This window comes from Trachypithecus francoisi, unplaced genomic scaffold (genome assembly GCF_009764315.1).
Source record: "Trachypithecus francoisi isolate TF-2019V2 unplaced genomic scaffold, Tfra_2.0 Lachesis_group4, whole genome shotgun sequence".
Classification (NCBI taxonomy): domain Eukaryota; kingdom Metazoa; phylum Chordata; class Mammalia; order Primates; family Cercopithecidae; genus Trachypithecus; species Trachypithecus francoisi.
Genome location: NW_022681469.1, coordinates 134,586,660 through 134,604,873, shown reverse-complemented (window position 1 = coordinate 134,604,873; position 18,214 = coordinate 134,586,660). Strand labels below are relative to the sequence as shown.

The following is an 18,214-nucleotide window of genomic DNA, read 5'->3' as shown; positions in this document are numbered from 1 at the left end:
TTAAAATTAATTAGTGGATCATCCTCATTTAAAGAAACATGACTATACCTCTCCCAATCTGTTCCTAGTCCCATGTGCTCATTGTCATACTCAATTCAGTTTTTGAGAACTACAGATATATTAAATGAGTCATCAAAAATCTTACAGTCAATTTCTGACTACTGTAGTACTTCATGGACAGATCTTGACAAATCTACAATAGTTCAACTCAATATGACGATAATATGAGGATAATGAATGGATTCCTGGTGATCTGCCACAAGGATCTTACGTTCCAATGAATACGTATGGCTCCACCACCACAGAACTATGGAAAGGAGGTGATCAAACGATTTTCCATGGATTCCAGAAAAGAATAAAAAGTGGTTCTGACCACATGACATCATCATGATGCATCAGCTTGCTTTTCCCTTTCTAGATCGTCAGATGCGACTGGAAAACCTACCAAGCCAGTCATTAAAATATACCCCAAATTGAGATTGGCTCCTGGAACAACTCAAGGCATGATTTTTCAGGCCTTTTCTTGCCCCCTACCTAGCACAGCAGCTGTGCTTCCTACAAGAAATATCAATAGGACTCAGCCTGGATGAATCTCCTTACTGCTGCAGCCATTCTCCTTTACTTTATTCTTGGGACTTAAACTCACTTTTATGTTCATTTGCTGCTCTGTCAAAATTGGAACTGCCTTGTGGCAGCTGGTTTGGCTGTACAGCCCAGGTGGCAAAACTAATAAACTTTGAGTCATCCACTTCTGGACTTCCATCTGGTCTTGGGCATTTGAACCATGGAGCATTCCAGGGCTGCCTGGGGCCATCTAGTGCTAATCACCATTTCACAGATCACTTCTGTGTCTTTCAAAATGGAAAATCAAATCAACATTTTGTAGCAAAAATGCCCGGGATAGGAAGTCCAGACATGGACAGTTGAAACCTGGATGGTTTCTCTCTGTTGACCTCTAGATAGTTCCATGACTGTGGGTATGTAATTTACTTCTTTGATCTTCTGATACATGCTCTATAAAGTCTTGGGCATTTCAGCTAAACCAAAGATTTTCAAATTTTTTTAAAAGCAGAACTCTTGTATTCAACTAAATAATACATGAAATCCTAATATATAAATATGCAAGCAGATAATATTTCAAGTGCTCTGGATGAAGCAGAAGCAGTCCTGCACCACCACCCAGGCAGCATGAACACAAAACACAATTTGCAAAATAGTAAGTAATCTTCAATGTGCTTACAATGCAAATTTGGTGTACACTTTGGGCTCTATTATTCCTCTTAACAATCTGGCAGATAAAAAGACACGAGGGGCCGGGAGCAGTGGCTCACACCTGTAATCCCAGCACTTTGGGAGGCCGAGGCAGGTGGATCACCTGAGATTGGGAGTTCCAGACCAGCCTGACCAACATGGAGAAACACCATCTCTACTAAAAATACAAAATTAGCCAGGCATGGTGGCACATGCCTGTAATCCCAGCTACTTGGGAGGCTGAGGCAGGAGAACTGCTTGAACCCAGGAGGCAGAGGTTGCAGTGAGCTGAGATCACGCCATTGCACTCCAGCCTGGGCAACAAAACCAAAATTCTGTCTTAAAAAAAAAAAAAAGACACAAGGGATGCAATAGCAGTTATTTTCCCATGACACCCCTCACTGAAATTGGAGACATTTTCTGAATTTTGAGGTCTCTTTTCAGATCTAGCTATGTTATTTTTCTTTTTATTTATTTTTTCTTTCAAATAAATCATGGCGAATGTCACTCTCTAAGGGGCTCTGTTGCTACTAAAGGCCAAGAATTTAAATTAGTAAAGGTTATTCTGTACAAGTAGTCAATCACAAAAGGCTTGTTATTTCTACTTCTCTAATTTCAAAGTCAATAGATCAACATCATCAAGGGCTGCACGAGGTGGTGAGGTGGCTGGATGATCACGGGCCAACTTATAAATCCTAAATTGATCTAAGATAGTTGCCAGGAATAGGGAAGGACCAGATTCCTAGCTGGATATCAGCTTGGCTACCCCATTCCTTACCCACTATCTTATTCTTTATTTTCAATTTTTGACTTCTGTGTTTCTGACCCTGCCCCATTTAGAATGAGTTTGAATGAAGAATCAAAACCCATCTCTCAAACTGTTTGCAAGTAGAATACTATATACATTTCCTCCTCCATACAGTGGTAGTTAATGAAAACAAAAAGCATTTCAGAATTAGCAAGCTCACATTGGGCAGAAGGATTAAATAAAATTTTAAGCCAATTGCCATGAAAAAACAAAGTGTGGGCCAGGCATGGTGGCTCATGCCTGTAATCTTAGCACTTTGGGAGGCTGAGGCAGGTGGATCGCTTGAGCCCAGGAGTTCGAGACCTGCCTGGGCAACATAGCAAAACCCTGTCTCTACTAAAAATACAAAACAAACAAACAAAAAAAAGGTGGGAGGATCACCTGAGCCTAGGGAGGTCAAGGCTGCAGTGAGCGGTGATCACACCACTGCACTCCAGCCTCAGCAACAGAGTCTAAAAAAAAAACAAAAACAAAAAACAAACAAACAAAAAAAAACAAAATGTGATTTGTCAGTAACAACTCAAAGGCAAAGTTGGGGAAAAAAGAATTCTGTATTTTAAGAAAGAGAGCAACATGGCTAAACTTAGCAACTCAATGTTTAAAGGGGGTATTACCAATCTGAAAGTAATCTACTATTTACAGGGATGTATTTTAAGGCAGGAGAAGGGAGAGAAAGTCAATAGCTATGATGTGATTATGTATGAAAAAATCAGAGGTTTCTTGGGCAATTAATGACAAATTTTGCACAAATTAAAAGAATGCACGATGTGAGTTTTTGGTTAATAACTATATACTGTATACCCATTCTAAATACTGCATTAGATCATTACTTTCATTCCCTAAACTTAGGCTTATTATTTCATCAAGTGGACGCTATGTAATTTACTCAGAATGTTGCCTTTTTATGGTTTCATCTAAACAAAAAAGTCAACTTTGGTTTAATAATAATCATTCTGACAGCAAACTATTATTTTAGATAACAGAGTGGGTCCTGATATTCTTTGTTTCTAACCAGAAAACCAATGGGGTGGTCAAAATGGATCTCAAAGAGCACAGCCCCAAAAGGCTTGAGGAAGAATATGCCCAATTATTTCCCAAAGCAGTCCCATGGTGTCTGTCACCACATGCTCCACTTCCACCGAATGAGGATCAAGCTGCAATAATACAATCTTTCAAATTCAAAAGGACAACCAAGTGTGACAGGTAAAATGAGAAAAACAAGACTAGAACCATGGTCCATTGCATCAAAATGGGTCATTTCCCCCTGCGTCCCTTGTGTGTCTTCTGGCCTACAGCTAAGTTGAACTCAACACCAACCATGCAATCATCCACCTGCCCACATTTCCACCTATTCCTCAAAGTCCATTTTAACACCATCTTTTCCATTAAGCCCCAATCCCAGCCAGCAAGCAAGAGATTATATTCCCTGCCCCTGAATGAATACAACACTTAATTTATCTGATTTCTGCTGCACTTTCACAGTCTTCCTTGCACTACAACTAGAATTATAAGATGTCAAAACTAGAAGGAGTTAGGTCACTACTTCCTTAACCTACTCACGCATCCCAACCACCTATGGGATTCCTAGAACCCACCCCATACCAAATGAATCAGGTTTTTCAGGGATGGAAACCTGGAAAAAACGAATTTCACTAGTGTAGTATTAATGGCACACCAGAGTTGAGAAGCAAAGCCTTACAAGAGTCTAGTCAAATTCCTTAATATCCAAACGGACACATAAAGGAACATAGAAAAAAAAATAACTTGGCCAGGTGCAGTGGCTCATGCCTGTAATCCCAGCACTTTGGGAGGCCGAGGCAGGTGGATCACCTGAGGTCAGGAGTTCAAGACCAACCTAACCAACATGGAGAAACTCTGTCTCTACTAAAAATATAAAAAATTAGCCGGGCGTGGTGGGGCATGCCTGTAATCCCAGGTACTCGGGAGGCTGAGGCAGGAGAATCGCTTGAACCCAAGAGGCGGAGGTTGCAGTGAGCCAAGATCAATCGTGCTATTGCACTCCAGTCTGGGCAACAAGACCGAAACTCTGTCTCAAAAAAGAAAAAACTTACGTGAGGACATACAGGTGGTTAGTAACAGAACTTTACTCCAACAACATTGCCTTCCTCCATGCTACAATATTATTTATATATTCTCCTATCCCTCCTTTTAAATTAGGAGCTATTTCAAGGTAAGACTTATTTATTTTAAACCTTTTGTATCTTTCCATAGCACTTAACAAAGATCCTGAACACTATTTTTAACAAATGAATGAAAATGGTAATTACTACTTGTTTAATTATTCAGCAACTCCTGAGTGTTGCTATGTGTAAGGCTTTATGCTAGGTACTGAGTATACATAAGGAAATGAAAAAGATATAGTCTTGCCTTTTTTGAAATAGTGCAGAAAATAACTAAACAAAGAATTATAGGACCTGCCATGGGGAAAGAGGATGGAAGACAAAACTGGAAAACTAAGAGTAACGTGTGAAAGCTCAAAGGCAGGAAAGGGGTTGGCATACGGAAAGAACAAAACTGAAAGAAGACCAATATAACCAAACCATGCTGAGAAAGAGACTGAAATGAAATGAAAGAGAAAGGCAGACAGAGGCCAGTCATTGTAGTAATGGTAAGGAACCATTCTTTGCACATCTCGCAGAATGATCATTTCAGAACAATCACAAATTGTATCGTCATTCTTCTATTTAAAACCCATAGGGATCCCCTCACATTTGTAATTATATTCAAAGAGTGAACTAAAAAGAGGCAAGAGAGAAAGGGGATTGTTAGGGATATTATAAAGGTCCAGGCATAATTTGATGATAGATAGCTCAGACAAGATTGGTAGCAGTGGACATGGGAAATTCTGGGTTTAAGATATATTTTAAGAGCAGAACAGGCAGAGCATGTGAAAGACTGTATGGGCAGAGGATGCAGATAGAATGGTGACAGAGAGGAGACACCAAACTTAACTGCCACAGTCCTGCTGAATATCTGGGTAAACTATGACAGCATTAACAGAAAAAGGGAAATCAGAGAGAGAAGTAATTGAAGGGGAAAGAAAATAAAAGCCCATCTCTGAATGTGTTGAATTTGAGATGCCTGTGATATAATCAATTAGGCAGGACTCATTAGCATATAGAAAGTATTTAAAGTTCTAACCTAAGGGGAAACAGAGATAAAATAAGAGAAGAAATCGGAAATAATATCAAACAAGAGACGATAAAGTTTCCACGCAAAAACAGTCCTTCCTCTATCACCAAAGGGATGATCAAAGATGTAGGTACAAACTACTAGAACCAATTTAAATGCCCAAGAATGGGTGTTTTAAATAAGCTATGACATCTGTATATAACAATAGAAGATGAATAGGCACTTAAATGACACAACAAAACAATATAGCACCATGTGAAAAAATATTCATAACATTTTGTTTGAATTTTATCTGAAACAAACTTTTTAGTTCAGAACAGTGTTCAATTTATAGAAAAACTAAGAATTCCCATCTATTCCATATCCAGTATCAGTATCCCTGTTATTACCATCCTACATTACTGGAGTGCCTTCTTAACAATTACAGAGGCAATATTGACACTTATTATTAACTAAAACCCATACATTCGGATTTCCTGACTTTTCACTTCATATACTTTTCCTATTCCAAGATCCTACCCAGGACACCATATTGTATTTAGTCATTCTGTCTCCATACTTAGTCATCCTGGCTTCTCTTCGTTGTGACAGTTCCTCATACATTCCTTATTTTTTTTTTTTTTTTTTTTTGAGATGGAGTCTGGCTCTGTCGCCCAGGCTGGAGTGCAGTGGCCGGATCTCAGCTCACTGCAAGCTCCGCCTCCCGGGTTTACGCCATTCTCCTGCCTCAGCCTCCCGAGTAGCTGGGACTACAGGCACCCACCACCTCACCCGGCTAGTTTTTTGTATTTTTTAGTAGAGACGGGGTTTCACCGTGTTAGCCAGGATGGTCTCGATCTCCTGACCTCGTGATCCGCCCGTCTCGGCCTCCCAAAGTGCTGGGATTACAGGCTTGAGCCACCGCGCCCGGCCACATTCCTTATTTTTTATGCACTGAAAGTTTTGATGAAACTGATCAGGTATTTTGTAGAATTTTCCTCGACTGGGATTTTTGTGATGTTGAAAAGCACCATTTTCAACATATCATATCAAAGATATACAGTGTCAACAATCAATCTTGATCACCTGGCTGAGGTAGTGTTTATCAGTTTTCTCTGCTGTAAGATTACTCTTTTTTCCTCCCCCTTTCCATACTGTACTCTTTGGAAGAATGTCACTACATGCAATCTGTACTTAAGGGATAGAAAGTGATGGTCCTGCTTCTGGAGGGTGGAGTATCTACATAATTATTTAGAATTTGGCACACATTTGTCTCCCTTTATTTATTTATTTATTCAATCATTTATTTAAATCAGCATGGTAATGTGGTTTTTAAAAAAAAAATACTTTTTTGGTTATAATTCAATACCACTTTTTTGTTTTTGATCAAATTATTCCAGTTTTGGCCATTGGGACCTCTCTCCATGGGTACCTGTGTCCCTTTCACATACCACACGTCGTTGTGGGGGCTTTGTTTTTAGCACTCCCTTACTTTGTGACAATATAAGATGCTCTGGGCTCACCTTCCTATTTCCTTTCCCAGTCTTACAGGAAAGCATAAAGAGAATAGGAGTTTTAGGGTAAAGAACAAATATTTATTTCAGTGTCAATCAGCACCTTATTCATTCCATACTTTATTGAAAAAACGCTGACATAAGCCAGGTGTAGTGGCTCGTGCCTGTAATCCCAGCACTTTGGGAGGCTAAGGCAGGTGGATCACTTGAGATCAGGAGTTCAAGAACAGCCTGGCCAACATGATGAAACCCCATCTCTACCAAAAATACAAAAATTAGCTGGGTGTGGTGATGGGTGCCTACAATCCCAGCTACATGGGAGGCTGAGGTAGGAGAATCACTTGAGGCGGAGGTTGCAGTGAGCCGAGATAGAGCCACTGCACTACAGTCTGAGCAACAGAGTGAGACTCCGTCTCAAAAAAAACAAAAAAAGACACTGATATCACACCTACTATGTGCCAGGAATTGCTCTAGATACTGGGATACAGCAGAGAAGGAGAAAGACATAGTCCTACTCTCATGAAGCTTACATTCTAGGGTAAGCTACATTCAGACATAAACATACAGAAAAATACCAAGAAATGATTCATGCTATGAAAAAAATGCAACAGAATCACAGAGAGTGCTCTTTTAAACTAACGGGTTTAGTAGAGGCCTCTTTGAAGATGTTATATTTAATTTAAGGCCTGGAGAAGGCATGCTAAAATCTAGGAGAAATTTTTCTTTTGGTTTGAGACAGAGTCTCACTCTGTTGGCCAGGCTGGAGTACAGTGGCACAATCTCAGCTCATTGACCTCCACCTACAAAGTTCAAGCAAGTCTTCTGACTCAACCTCCCAAGTAGCTGGGATTACAGGTGCACAACACCATGCCCTGCTAATTTTTGCATTTTTAGTAGTCACAGTTTCACCAGGTTGGCCAGGCTAGTCTCAAACTCCTGACCTCAAATGATCTGCCTGGTTGGGCCTCCCAAATGCTGGCATTACATGCATGAGCCACTGTGCCTGGCCTAGAAAAAATCTTTCTAGGCAGTGAGATCAACCAGTTAGAAGACTTTAATATGCTAAAAAGCTTACATACAGTGAAGAACAGAAAGAGGGCCATTGTAGTTGGAACTCACTAAGTAAAAGAGACAGTAGTACAAGAAGGGGTCAGGAAAGTATACAAGGGTCATATCATATGGGTCCTTGCAGGCCTGGGTAAGGATCTCAGATATTATTCCAAGTGTAATAGGAAGGCATTGATTTCTATAATTAAATCACCTGGTCATTATGGCATATGAACAGGCAATGAATGAAAGCAAATTAAGTCACATTACAACTCCCATTTTGTAAGAAAAACTAAAGACCAAGGAGATTAAATATGCTGTCTAGGTCTCACAGTTGACAACGGAAAAATCCTGACCCAAACCCAGGTCACTGTACACTGTACACCATCCCTAAGCCACTACCTCCTCTCTGTTCAGCCTTTCTGCTTCCTGCCCCTTTCACCCAGGTAGTGAGCAGCTTCACCTTTGTATCTTTGGTTGTATCCTTGGCTTCACATTTTATATTCCAGGCAAGTCCCCCTACATCAATGGAATGGACTAGAAGTCCTCTACTGTTCCCTGTACTTACTTAGAAAACACACTGTTAACTAAACCAATAAATTCTCACATCCTTCTGCTCAACCTCACTCATTTACTAACTATAAAATGTCTTACGGGGAAAAAATTGCTAAAAGAGAAATGAAGGGGCTAGCATTCACAGAAAACATAACTTTCAAGAAGAAAAATTGGACCTCGTCTCAGGAAGAGATTTCGAGTTTCTGGCATCTCTCTTTTTAACCTAATACTGTTACTTTACATGTCAAACTCCCTTTGCAATTCAACTTGCTTCACTTAGTTCCTCACACCTTAAGGCGAACACATTTTTTCAGAATAACTAGGGTCGAGGAGGAAAAAAGACCCCAGAGTACACAAGGTATATTGGCCATGCCATGTTAAAAGGAGAATCAATATTCTACCTATCGGCACCACATTTACCATTGTTTCTAGTATTGATGACTGATCAGAGCTAACACTTACTGCACACTGTTCTAAGCATTTTATATGAATTATCTCATTTAATCCTCATAACTTTATGGGAGAGGTACTATGATGACCCCATTTTAGAGATGAGAAAACTGAAGCACTGAGTAGTCTGAGAATCTGCCCAATGTTATATGCCTAGTAAGTGGACAAGCCAGGATCTGAACTCACCTAGCCTAGTTTCTGGCATTCTATACTAAATTAGATACAGAATCAGACTTCTCAAAATTTCTGAGTGGCCCTGATCCTGGAAAAGTTTAGTTGGAATTTACTACTTGGTAGAGAAAAAATAGTGATTGAGCATCCTTTCCAATTAGGTGAACCTCTACAGATAAATGTGACCTTAATTATTACATAATACATAATGCAGTACTTAGTCAAAGTTTTCTGCTTTGCTGCAAATATGGTTTGGCTTCTACTGCAATGTAATTAGAAATAAACTTCAACCCATAAATATTTTACCTGTAAACATTGAAAACCAGTAGAGTTGTTACATAATTTGAAAATCTCTACTTTTATTTACTTACCAAAGAAAAAACACATAATGGAATTACTCTCTTCATAGTCATTTTTTAACTTAATGAAAGGAACATAACTATTACCCATTCCTCTGAATTGTCATTAACAACAGTCAAATCACATTGATATGTATATTATTTACGAACTCAAAAGAAAAACATATACTAAAATTGGAACGATACAGAGAAGATTAGCATGGCCCCTGCGCAAGGATGACACGCAAATTCGTGAAGCGTTCCATATTTAAAAAAAAAAAAAAGAAAAACAGATCCACATTATAGTGAGAATAATTTTCCCAATCCATATGAATCAAAATCAGACATATGAGGAAACTGGGTATCAAATGCCAGAGGTAAGACTAGACAGCAAAGAGAGACAAAATTTCAAAAGCGTGTTGAGAATAATACATCAAACATATTTCTTACCATGAACCACTGACCCAGTCAATCACATGACTCAAAGAGCGGTTATGAACAACTAAACAAAATGTGATGAGTAAGTGGAAATGTAGAAAAACAACATTTAATGACAGGGTATGCTTATTTATTCCTGTGATAGCAAGTCTTCAGTTTCAAGTGTCTTCTTCAAATACTCTTTTATATTTTAGAAAACAGATACAAAATATAATATATAAATATATTATATAAATATAAAATATTACAGTATTCTACAAATCTAGTTTTGAAAGTTCTAAAAATGACATGAAACTTACTTGTGTTTATTACTTTCTTCATGCATTTAACAGATATTTAATAAATCATTATTATATGCAAGGCAATCTGTTAAGTGTAGTGGGAGATCCCAAAATCAATAAAACAATTTCATCTCTCAGAAAGGTTAATTTGCTATTTATAATTCAGAATAGAAATGATCAATGCTACAAGAGACGTTTTTAAAAAATAAGAAGGGATAAAAAATGGCATTCAAGCTAACATTTTTTGATAAAGAGAATTTAGTCAGGCAAAAACAATGGAAAGGGCCTTCCCAGTAAGAAAATATCGTGGTCACAGTCACATGTTTGGAAAAGTATTGAGAATAAAAACTGAGACAAGTCATTAAATTTAATGACCAGGAGATCATAGATGATTCTTAAAATGCAGTGCCAACAAAGCAGCAAGGACAAAATCCAGATTAACGGGGGCAAAGGAATGAATGAAAACAATGTGAGAGCCACAGGGGTATCTCAGAGGCTCGTGTAAAAAGGAGAGGAGAGATACTGGACCATAGCTTAAGTTGGTGAGCAGAAAGAATAAAGGTTTTATTTTTGAGGATGTAAAAAAATAAAATAAAATAACTGACCAGGCACAGTGGCCCATGCCTATAATCCCATCATTTTGGGAGGCCAAGGCAGGAGGACTGTTTGAGCTCAGGAGTTCAAGATCAGTCTGGGCAATATAGTAAGACCTCTTCTCGGCTAAGAAGAAAAAAAAAAAATTAACTGGGCTTGGTGGTGTGCACCTGGAGAACCAGCTACTTAGGAGACTGAGAAGGGAGGACTGTTTGAGGCCAGAATATTGAGGCTGCAAAGAACTATGATCATGCCACTGCACTCCAGCCTAGGACACAGAGCAAGACTCTGTCTCAAAAAAATAAAAATAAAAAAATAACTGGAGTTCATCTATATATACAAGAGAAAAGAATAATTGAAGATGTGGAGTTCTAAGCACGATGGAGACAATGAGAAAAAAAGTAGAAGAGGAGGGTTTATGGTTTGAAATGTCATCTCTCAGTCAACTCTTCCCTCATTCACTCAGATGGGTCATTTTGTCTTCCGAATCTCTGTCTGCTAGAATGCAAGCTTCAGGAAGCAAAGGATTTGTTTCCTGCTCTCTCTCCACAACAGGAACACTCCCAAAACACACTGTAGGCAATCAGTAACTATTAGTTAAACTCAAAAATAAATGAATGAATAACATCCCTTTCCTCTAATTTGAAGAATTTAAAGAAGAAATGCTTCAAGAGAAAAGGAGGAAAGTTAGGTACACTTTCCACAGAAAGCTACAATAGTAGAAAAGCATCTCCATAGAATGAGAAGGTCAGGCTGAAATTTGCCTCGTTTAGTGGCTCTGGCCATTGAGGTGACAAAGCCCAAGTCCACTTGTTCCTTCCCCACATACCAGACAGATAAACATAGAGGCTGGGTTAGGAAACAATGTCAGGCACTAAGGCCCCATATTCAGGGTGAAGAAAGGAGGAAAGGTGGCTTAGGGAACAATGAGGGAATCTTCAAGGAGCAAGACCCTGTGGGGCAAAAATTGAGTGCATGGTGATGCGAAAGACCCATGGATGGGTAGAGAAAAGAAATAGCAAACCTTCCCTGAAGTCAGAATTGGCTTGGGGTTTTAATCATAATTATAAAGGGATGCTGGATTTTGTCAAATGCTTTTTCTGTGTCTATTGAGGCAATCATGTGATTTTTATTTTTAATTCTGTTTATGTGGTGTCCTACTCAGCCATAAAAAGGAATGAAATAATGGTATTAACAGCAACCTGGATGATGATGATGATGATGATGATGATGATGATGATGATTATTCTAAGTGAAGTAACTCAGGAATGGAAAACCAAATATCCTATGTTCTCACTCATATGTGGGAGTTAAGCTATGAGGATGCAAAGACGTAAGAATGGTACGTTGGGCTTCGGGGACTCGCAGGAAAGAATGGGGGGTGGTGAGGGATAAAATATTACATGTTGGTACAGTGTACACTGCTCAGGTGATGGGTGCACCAAAATCTCAGAAATCACTACTGAAGAACTTATTCATATAACCAAACACATCTGTTCCCCCCAAAACCTATTGAAATAAAAAAATAAAAAATTTAAATATGAAAAATTTAAATTTAAAAAAAGAATTGGCCTAGGAATAGGGAGTGGGGTGAGTTTGTTGTAACTGGGGTGACCAATGGGTTCCATGAGATAGCACTAAGCACGTCAAAAGCAAACAAGTTGAATAAAGGCTACTTCCCTCTAACTTCTATAGATTTATTTCATTGTTTCATGCAGCCCAAGTGGCTGTTTCTTCCACAGGAGTGATTCATTCTAGGAAGGGCTTCACATGCTTTGTTTGGTTATTCTAGTACCTTCTCCAATTCTCTATTTGTCACATTTTCCTCTAGTTCTGACTACCATTGCCTTTATGTCCTGGTGCTCTTTTGTTACTATTTCTTCAACATCATTCTTTTTTTTTTTTGATTCTCACTCCATTGCACAGGCTGGAGTGCAATGGCACAATCTCAATTTACTGCAACCTCCACCTCCCAAGTTCAAACTCCTGATTTCAAGTGATCCACCAGCGTCAGCCTCCCAAAGTGCTAAGATTACAGGCATGAGCCGCCTGTAATACCATTCAATAATGTATTATCCCCTTCAAAACGGGGAGAAAGGTGGCACAAAACTATGGAAGTATGGAATATAATGCATGTAGGCATTCCTTAAACTGTTCCCCCTTCTCACAAGGCAATAAGCTAACTTGCACAGGTCTTTGTAAGGTATGGATAGTATGAAAATGAAGAAATGGGCCAGGCACGGTGGCTCATGCCTGTAATCCCAGCTACTCAGGAGGCTGAGGCAGGAAGATCCCTTGAACCTTGGAGGCGAAGGTTGCAGTGAGTTTAGATCGCGCCACTGCACTCCAGCCTGGGCGACAAAGCAAAACTCCATCTCAAAAAAAAAAAAAAAAAAAAAAAAAAGAGAGAGAGAGAGAGGAAATGGCAAATCTGAGAGACATTTAAAGGATGGAATCACAAGTCCTGGGAACAGACTGTAAGGAATAAACAAGAAGTCACAAAGAGGGTTCCAATGTTTTTAGCCTAGAACTTACAAGAAAAGTGAATTTACTTTAGAGAAATGGATTTTTTGGCCGGGCAAGGTGGCTCACGCCTGCAATCCTAGCACTTTGGGAGGCTGAGGCGGGTGGCTCACCTGAGGTCAGGAGTCCAAGACCAGCCTGGTCAACATGGTGAAACCCCATCTCTACTAAAAACACAAAAATTAGCTGGGCAAGGTGGCAGGCACCTGTAATCCCAGCTACTGGGGAGGCTGAGGCAGGAGAATAAGGTGGAAGTTGCAAGGAGGCGGAGGTTGCAGTGAGCTGAGATCGCACCACTGTACTCCAGCCTGGGTGACAGGGCAAGACTCCATCTCAAAAAAAAGAAAAAGAAAAAAATGGCTTCCTTGGTGAAGAAATATGCTAGGTTAGAGTGGGAATGTTTGTTTAGGGAAGGGGTATTTATTTAAAGGTGTCGATGGGATGTCCAGCTGGAGATGCCCATGAGTAGTTGCCATCCAGCCACTGGAGCCCTGAATAATGATGAGAGACAGTCATGAACACTTAGTGGCCATCTACACTGAGGTTTGGGGGAGGCAGGATTCTAAGATGGCCACTAAGAGTCCCATCCTCTGGCATATACATCCTGTACAATGCAATGTCACTCCCATAATTAGGTCTGTAATCAGTTAACAACGAATTCATCAAAAAAGAGATTATCTTGAGTGGGCCTGGTCTAACCTTTAAAAGAAGGTGAAGCTCAGAGAGTCATGCTCCTGCTGGCCTCGAAAACCACAACCTCCATGAGCTCTAGAGCCAAAGAAACTGTATTCTGCCAACAATCTAAATGAGCTTGGGAAAGACCTCTGAGGTCCTGCTGAGAGATTCAGTCCAGCAGATACCTGGATGGCAGCCTTTTAAAACCTGAGCAGAGACTCCGTCTAAGCCATTACCAGACAACAGACACAAAGAAACTATAAAATCATGGTTTGTGTTGTTGGAAGGCACCTTTCATATTGCATTTCTGATAATCTGTTATGCAGCAATAGAAAACTAACACAAGGGTGAAGCCACTGAAGTGGATGACTAGCCTGGATAATTGGAGGGAAAGCACAGGACAAGGGCAGACCACTGGAGTCAACCAAGGAGGGGACAAAAAAAACAGGTGAGAAGAATAACAGGTGGTATGGTGTCTAAAGGCCAAAGGAGGAGAGTGTTAGAAGGAAGAGTGTTGAATGTATATCAAAGGTATTATCAGTAGCAGGATGGGAGTGTACAATCTAATGCAAAACATTAAGAGAATAATTAGTGGGTAGGAAGCAGAAACCTCAAATACTAATAACATATGAAGTTTGGCACTGAAAGAGGAAAGAAATAGAACAACAATGGGAATGTACAGCCACATCACCAAAAATGGAATCAAGTAAAGGTTATTCATGATGTTACCCTTTCCAGGGCTACCCAGATTTTAATAAAAAATTAATAAAGGTTCAAAAGCTTTCCCTACAGCTAAAGGAATGAAGCTCTCTTGGTGGAATTTCAGGCATTTTGTTAGAACTATTAAGTAACAGAGCTACCTCACATATGACAAGCTCATGAACCAAGCCCCAGCATGAAAACAAAATAAATTAACTTAGACACTCTCCCTACATCTGATCATTCTGATTAACCAAAATCCAAGAATGTAATGGTGAATCTGATGATTACTTGTATGATCCACTGCACAGCTGGCACGGCCCTTCTCTGGCCATGTCGTACTGCACTGCTCTCTTGAGCTTCTGTGGAATGGTTCCCAAAATAACAGGGGAGACTCACTAGACTACACAGTACATGACAAAGTTCTTTAGTGATGATTCTTCTTAAAGTGATCTATCTCATGGGAGTTCCAGGGAAAGGTGCAAAGCCAAGCATGGAATAGGACAAGAAATGCAGGATTTCAGTGACCAAATGATCCAGCAGGTAAAATACATGTTATGTGTTTACACTTCAAGCAAAAATTCATGCAAAGAATACAGGTACATAATGCCAAGGATTGCTGTATTAATTAAACAAACCCAGTGATTTAAAAAACAACCTGAAGAATAGCAAGTGAGAGAAAACACATTTTATATTATCATATTATTAATGCTGTTTTATTTGAAAGTTTTAAAAATCTCGTATGCACATTTCATTGGTTTCATTCAGCAAATACTTATTACTTCATTCAGGCACCATGCTAGGTGCTGAGATAGAATGGTGAAAAGAAATGAATTTTCTGTCCTCGTGGAAAAACAATCTAGTATAAAAGATATACACTAAACACTATAAAACCCAGTGACTTAGAGGGATGATGTGCTAAGATTATAATAATACCCAGTGACATGAGGAGTTGAGGGACACAGTCTGATTGAAAACAGGCCTAGAAGACTTACTTCAAACACGAGTTTGCATGACAATTGTGTTATTTTCACACCTCCTTGCCCCCTCCCCAAACTCATATAAAATGCTTTTGTTAAATATAACTGCCATTTTATGGCCATCATTTCACAGGAACAGGAACACTGAGAATATCCCACGACACACACTAACACCTGGATAATCGTTCCTCTGTTCTTACTAATGCATCTCACCAGAGAATAAAATCAAGGAACCTGATTTCAGAAATTCACTAACTTACATCACAGTCAGAACTCCTCATCAACAGACCACATGGAACAAACTGGATGGCTTTTAAGATCTAAGCTGCAAGCTGTAGACATGTTTGGACTTTTCAACATCACCCCTAAGAGACCTCAAAGGTACACTAACACAATCAGCCTTTGATGACATACTATATCATATATCCATATACTCATATGTCCCTAATTCAGCAGATTTGCATATGATCTGCATTCTAACATACCCACAACTATGTTTTATATGTGAGAAGACTGTAATATGATAAAACCTTTAAGGAGCCACTGCTTTGTTGTGTCAATTCTTATATTCATCCAACAACGATCGTTATCTTAGCCATATCCTCCATTCACCCTTTAACCACAATTGAAGGGCTAGACAGTTCTGAAGAAGGCAGAATTGTTTAATCTTTTTTACATCCTCAGCAGTCTGGTGAAAAGGAATTTGGACCCTGATTCAACAGGCCTGAGACCCAGTCTCAGCTCAGCCCTCATTATACTCCCTTGGACAGCAAAGTCCTGTACCCTGAGTCAAGTTTACAAAATACCACTAACCTCCTCACAGGCTTGTCTGTATGACTTCAAGGTAACATTGTTAAAAGTGCTTCAAAAATACTCAAAAGTAAGACGAACTGCAAAACATAATTTTAAAAAATATCATCCAAGGGAATACACACAAACAGCTTACTTAGGGTTTTGCTATATGACAATTTTGTAATTTCAATAAATTAGACTGATATTTTCCATCTTTTACAAATACAAATAATGAATCTAGGAAAAACAACTCCCCCAGATGGCAAGCCAGATTTAGTCAGTTTTAGAAATTCCAAGTATACTGGCTGTTCTAATTAATCAAAGAATAATTTCTGAATTGCTAATTTTTACCTTATACCAATATTAAACATACATTAGAACACCGTTGATAGCAGTATATTTTCATGTGTAAAAAAATAAAAATAAAAAAATTGTTGATTCCAAAAAATACCAGTGGAACCATTGATTAGACATCTGCAGTTTGACTATAAAATAGCAAAATTGATTTCTAATAAGATTTCCAAAAGTATTATCTGTTTACTGTCAGAGATTATAAATTGGCAACTGATAAGCATGATTTAGTTCTTTTTTTTTTTTTTTTTTTTTTTTTTTGGCCTACATAGTATTTTAAAACCCAAGAGATTTTATATAAAAAAATTAGTTTTCTTCAAAAATTGCAAACCTGGCTACACTGGGGCTAGCAGTGTGCTGCAGCTAGCTTGTACTTGCTCATTGAGCCAATTACTAGTATTCCTTCTAAACATGTTCAGTGACAATCATAGTAGAGGCTTGAAATTAGCTATGTGGGAGTGTTTACACCATGAGAATTGGCAAATGTAACATGTGACAGTTTGTTGTTGTTGTTCTTGTTTTAATGAACCAGTTGTTAAACATTTACCAGCACACCACTGCACTGGGATCACAATGTCACATGGTAGCACATGCTGGCGAGAGTAGTGACTCCCTCCTCAGACAGGATGTGGGCTCTTTAGTCCATATCCATCACCATTTCCTATTGTTTTTCGTCTGACTCGGTTCATTTATTTTAATTACCCGTCTAGCATAGTTAAGCATTTGACTTTGCAACTCCTGGTTTACAGTCAAAACACACATTCAAAACACACTCTTAGACGACAACATAGGGGAAAAAAAATCAAGTCACTGTGCTTATTTGAAATTTTAAAAAATAAAAGGCTTAAATTGAACACTGTTGGACAAATTGAAATATCATCTTTAGACTCCTTTTTGTTCCTTTTCAAACCATTGTTATTTAAGCACAAAAGAAGACTGTAACATACATTTCAAGTCACAAAGTAAGAAGTCAGCAAAAAAAAAAAAATTTTTTTTAAAGAGAAGATAATTATTTAATCATATAATTTTAAGAAACAAACTATAAAACCTGGAATTTTTTATTTCTCGTGAAAAAGCCATCACTGCTTCTCAAAAGCAGGTTTTTTTCATTTGTCTAAAAATCTTATACAGATATTTGACGGAACTCTTGAAAACCTGGACAAAAAAAAAATTCCTTCACAAGAGAAACCTCTGATTAAATGAGTATTTCAGTAAGAATGTCTGAACATGAAGCCAGACATGGTAGTGGTCAGGAAAGTTCCCTTTCAAGTCACATTAAGTGGATTCCTACACAAATGACTGCAGTGTATCCTGTTCTAATACATAGGTCTGTGTTTCCCACGACAATAATGATTGCATGTATCTGTCTTTTCCCCTGGGGCATGAACTTCATAGTCCTACCCACTAAAAGAAAATCATTGTTCAAAAACCACTTCCAAGGTCCTACGAACAAATACAGAGGACAAAATTGAGGAAAGAACAAAGACCAATGGAAGTTCTTAAAACAGTTCCCATCAATGGGTTTTGTATTTCTTGACACTCTCCTAACAGTAATCACTTCCACCATTAAAACTATGCAACATGAGCAACTACGAGAAGTCTCTATCCCAATGCA

At 38.8% G+C, this 18,214-nt stretch overlaps 1 protein-coding gene and 1 non-coding gene across 5 annotated transcripts in view; one reads left to right on the top strand and one right to left on the bottom strand.

Annotated features, from left to right (window-relative positions):
- Window positions 1-18,214, bottom strand: part of SUGCT (succinyl-CoA:glutarate-CoA transferase) — a 738,264-nt gene that overhangs the window by 559,475 nt on the left and 160,575 nt on the right. The window lies entirely within an intron of this gene.
- LOC117073951 lies at window positions 9,428-9,538 on the top strand. Its single transcript, XR_004433479.1, has one exon. It is a non-coding gene; the product is annotated as a U6 spliceosomal RNA (small nuclear RNA).